Consider the following 5,265-nt stretch of genomic DNA (forward strand, 5'->3'; position numbering starts at 1 on the left):
TCCCCGGACTGGGGCGCGCGGGTCGACCAGATGTCCGCGGCCCTCGGGGCCGAGTCCCGGGGCTCTGGGTGCTCTGGGTGCGCTCCCGGCCCTCTGTCGGCTCCGAAGGCCCCGCGGACTGGTAGCCACGGGGTCCGGCGGCGCGCGGGTCGACCAGATGTCCGCGCCGAGCGCCGCGGGGACGCGGGGCTCTCGGCGGCCTGGGTGGGCTCCCCGGCCTCCGTCGGCTCCAGAGACCCCGCGGACTCGCGGGTGCGGCTCCCAGGTGGCCGACGCCCTGCCGGGTCGACCAGCTGTCCGGCCCGGACTTGGTCCCCGGACTGGGGCGCGCGGGTCGACCAGATGTCCGCGGCGCTCGGGGCCGGGTCCCGGGGCTCTGGGTGCTCTGGGTGCTCTGGGTGCGCTCCCGGCCCTCTGTCGGCTCCGAAGGCCCCGCGGACTCGTAGCCACGGGGTCCGGCGGCGCGCGGGTCGACCAGATGTCCGCGCCGAGCGCCGCGGGACCGCAGGGCGCTCGGCCTTCTCGGAGGCTCGAGGGCTCCGGCGACCCGGCGGACGAGCAGCGGCGAGGCCGCCGTGGCCGCTGCCCTGCCGGGTCGACCGGCGACCCGACCCCCGTGTCTCGGGGGGGGGGGGGGAGCGGGTCGACCAGATGTCCGCACCGAGCGCCGCGGGGCCGTGGGGCCGCGGGGCGCTCGGCCTTCTCGGAGCCCCGAGGGCTCCCTGGAGGCTGCGGACGAGCAGCCGCGAGGCCCCCGGGGCAGCCGCCCTGCCGGGTCGACCGGCGGCCCGGCCCGGACTCGGGCCCCGGGTCCCGTGGCGCGCGGGTCGACCAGATGTCCGCGCCGAGCGCCACATGGCTGCGGGTCGCTCCGGCTTCTCGCAGTCCCGAGGGTTCCGCGGGCACGTAGCTGCGAGACCCGGGCGGCTGCCCTCCGCCCGGCTCACGGGGCGCTCGTGTCCATCAGCTGGTCGTGCGGAAATCCCGTGGTTGGCCTCCCTCCCTCCCTCCCTCCCTCCCTCCCTCCCTCCCTCGTCCAGCCGCCACGTTTTCGGGGTTCGTGCGACTGGGATGAAATAGACCTTCCAAACGTCAATCGGAGATCATCCATCATACCTCTCGAGTCCCCAAAAGCCAAGAAACACGCCAACCAAAACGCTTTTATTATGCCAACGGTTCCCGTTTTCATTCCTATCGTTTAGGGAGGTTTGGTGGCAGCAGCGGCCGAAAGCAAAAGGAAACCCGAGGAAAGCGGCTCCATCCACCAGGGCTGTGTCTCATCGGTGCCGACGCAGGAGGGACGGGCTTCGTTCGTTCGTTCGCTGCGGCCCAAATTCCCGGGCCGCCCGAAGACCGCTCGCACCGGCCCGAGGGAGGGAGCCCCGGCAGGCAGGATGCCTCCGGGGAAATGGACAAGTCGACCGCGCGACCCACAACCCGCCCGACTGGGGGCGAGAAGGAGCATGGAGGAGGACTCCGTCCCCTAGTCGGCAGACGGCCCTGGGACAGGGACGTTCGCCAAAACCTCCCCAAGGCCGCTTTCCGTGACCGAGTCGGCCTCCCCGGCTGTACTCGTCCCGGCCCGAGAAACGAGACGCGGGGTGGATCGGGACCAGGCCACGCACCAGGCCGGCCGGCGCGGCATCCTCCCTCCCCCGACCTGACCTGACCTGGACGAACGCCTCCCCATCGCCCGCCCCCGCGAGGCTGATCCGTCCGGCCTGTGAGGAGGCCGCTTGTCGGGCGCCACCTGCTGCCCGGCATCCTCTTATATAGTGTTCGAGGAGGTCGACCAGGTGGCCCGGCCTGGATTGGGGGGGGGGGGGCGCGGGGTGCGGTGTCCCGGGCGGCGGGGGACGGGGGGGTAGGAGTGGAGAGGGAAAGGTGGGCGTGGAGAATGCCGGGGTCGGGGGTCGGCGCGGGGCGGGGTGGGAGTTGGGGATAGGGGAGGGGCGGGAGGCCGTCTGGACATGGAGGGTCGGAAGAGCGGTGGTGACAATGATTTTCATTATCATTTAGAAAGAAGAACGTGGACTTCTTTAGAGGAGTCCTTTGAATAGCTTCTCCATTTAGTTAACATACATCCAAATGGAGGTCGGGAAACTTGGGTCCTGTTAACATATGGATGGAAGTGGAAAGAACTATCGCGATGACCGTCCTTGTGTTTCTTTTATTTTTTCTTTCTTCCTGCTCCCCAAAGCCGCCCCCCCCACCCCCGCCCCGCCCCGCCCCGCCCCGCCCCGTCCCGTCCCGTCCATAGTTGTAGGTTCCAGTGGTAGGTCTTTCGCGTTTCTGCTATGTGGGACGCCGCCTCGGCGTGGCTTGAAGGGCGATGCTGGGTCTGGGGCTGCGCCCAGGATCCGAACCGGTGAAAACCTGGGCCGTCGAAGCCGGGGGCCGGGGTGGGGGGCGCATACTTGACCGCTCGTCCACGGGCTCGGCCCCCGGCCCCTTGTTTTCTAGGGAGAGAGACAGAGAGACCCGATCCATTTTCCCTTGGCCTCTAAAGCGTGCGTGTGGTCGAAAGGCGACAGAGAGAGGGGTTCTGGTCCAGAAAGCCCCGACTGCGCTGCCGCGGGGATCGGTCGGTTCCGCCCGAACCGTCCGAGTCGGAAAGGAACGGACAGCTTTCCTCCTTTGGGCCCCTGACTTGGGGCCGACAGGGGAAGAGGAACAGGCCTCTCTCCCTCACACCCTGGTCCCTTCCTCCAGGACGCCCTCCTTCTAGTCAGCCCGCCTCTGGCTTTTCCACACGCCGACGACCGCTCGTCGGCATGGACCCACCTTCCTTGGGGGACACCACCACACGACTCTCCCACTCGTCTGCCTGCCTTTCGTTGGCGTCGCTGCCAAAGGCGAGGGGTAGGGGTGGCGGTGGCAGGGACGGCAGGGGCCCAGCGGCTCTCTGGCGGGTGAGGAAGTCTTGCTGGTTCTCCTAGGTCGGTGATCTTTCTCGATCTCCACACACATTCTTCGTTTGGGGAGCCAAGAGACGCCCTCTGAGGAATCCCTATGGCCAGGGTCGATCACTTACTCGCTCACTGCCTCGGCCTCGGCCTCGGCCTCTGTCCGTCTTGTCTCTCTCCCTCCCTCCCTCCCTCCCTCCCTCCCTCCCTCCCTCCCTCGTCGGTCTCTGTGTGTGGACGTCTAGGTGGAGGCGAGGCAGGGAGGCCACCCACCCACCCACCCACCCACCTACCTCGTGGTTTACCACACGCTCTACACGGAGGTAGAATTCCCATCCCACCGAATCCATCCTTTCCACGGGGCACAAGCCAGTGGCCTTCGGGAGTCTCTCTCCCCAAGGTGGCGCATCCGTCATGGCTATCTATTTCCAGAAGGTTTCCGTTTCCATCCCCTCCCCCCGAAAGAAAAAACGGCCCCACTCCCGGATCTGCCCCACCACGATCACCACCACCGCTGCCGCCGCCGCCGCCGCCGCCATCTGCTGTCGCCCTCTAGGGTTGGACCGTTCTAGCTCTCTCCTCTGTGTGGAATCGCAACGTAGGTCGCCTTGGATGTCTGGCACCTCTCACTTAGCAGAAGGTTTTGGAGGCTCAGGCTGGGCCACGCTTTGGCCCGGGTCAGTGTTCCGTTCCTCCGGACGGCTTCCTCGTTTTCCACGAGAAGGAGCCGTGAAGACGGAAAGGAAGGGCGGATGGATGGCTTTTCCCATGCTACCGAGTCCCTCTCCCCTTTTCCCCAAAGCGTGAGGGGCGGTCGAGAGGATCGTCTCTGATGACAAAAGTCAGAGGCACCCCGGGTCAGACACCGTGCGAGGCGTTGGTGTGTTCTCGAGAGGAGAACACGTCCCCGTCAGCGTTTCCTGTCGTTCTCGTTCCGAAAGGATTCACGCGCCACCCCGTCTCCCTCAAGGTCTTAGGGCTGTCGTGCTCCGCAGCCGTCACGTGTCGTGGATCCTGGGCACCACCACGCCACCCCGCCCCCCCCCCCCGCCATAGCTGTCGATCGCTATGTGGCACGCCTACGTTTGCCCAAAAGAGCAGTCCGATGGACAGCGTGGTGCTTTTCCCAGCAGGCAGGCAGGTGAGAGTCACCCCTCTAGAAGGTTTCCAAGCCCCGTTCCATTCTCAGAGGCAGCTCCTTTGGCCATCAAGGAGGCAGGCGATGGGGGTGGGGGTGGGGATGGGGATGGGGCAGGGGCCTCTGTCCCTCTGTCGCGGTAGAAATGATTGGGAAAGGAGGGACGATGGGCGTAGGTCGACCATCCTGGGCGGTGGTGCTTTGGGAGCTTTTTCTAGAAGAAGGAGCGAACGGCGTTCCCTGGGAAGGGAGGAAACCAGAGGAGGTCCCCCTCAGACCGACCTGGCACGAGAAGGACACACACTCTCTCTCTCTCTCTCTCTCTCTCTCTCTCTCTCTCCCTTTTCTTCCTGACTTGAAATCAGGAGACAAAACTCCCCTGCCAAAGGGGCCCTCCCAAAACGGGGAGTGAGGAAGACCTCCTTCTCTTCACGGCTGAAGTTCTCCCTGCCTTTCCTGGACGGGAAGGATAGCACCTACGCCCGCTGCCGTCGGTGACTTTTAGTCCCCCTGGAGAGGAAGAAATTCTTTCCCGTGGCCGAACCCTGGCGGTTCGTTCGTGCTGCAGAGGACGTGACCCTCTCTGACACACCCAGGAACCTCCTCGCTCCGGGTCGAGGAGAGGGAGTTCTGTTCTGTGGTTTAGAATGGTGCTTAAAAAGGGATGTCGCTTACAAAGGGTCCTCGTCCCCCTTCCTAAACCTAAACGGACGGCTCGGCTCGGAGGCGTGAGATACGTTTCGCATCCTCCTCGTCGTCTTCACTCAAAGTTTTATTGGAGTTTGGAAGATTTTATTTTTTGTCTTTCCTTTTTCTCCCCAAAGCCCCCCGGTACGTAGTTGTGTGTTCTTCGCGGTGGGTCCTTCTAGCGGTGGTATGTGGGACGCCGCCTCAGCGTGGTTTGATGAGCAGTGCCGTGTCCGCGCCCGGGATCCGAACGAACCGATGAAACACTGGGCTGCCTGCAGCGGAGCGCGCGAACTTAACCACTCGGCCACGGGGCCAGCCCCTTACTGGATTTTCAAAACAACTCCGGGGGCCGGCCCGGTGGCGCGGCGGTGAAGTTCGCACGTTCTGCTCCGCCGGCCCCGGGTTCGCCGGTCCGGATCCCGGGCGCAGGACCCGGCACCGCTTGGCGAGCCACGCTGTGGCAGGCGTCCCACCTGGAAAGTAGAGGGGGATGGGCACGGATGTCAGCTCAGGGCCAGTCTTCCTCGGCCG

Source organism: Equus asinus, unplaced genomic scaffold (assembly GCF_041296235.1).
Source record: "Equus asinus isolate D_3611 breed Donkey unplaced genomic scaffold, EquAss-T2T_v2 contig_381, whole genome shotgun sequence".
In the NCBI taxonomy this organism is placed as follows: domain Eukaryota; kingdom Metazoa; phylum Chordata; class Mammalia; order Perissodactyla; family Equidae; genus Equus; species Equus asinus.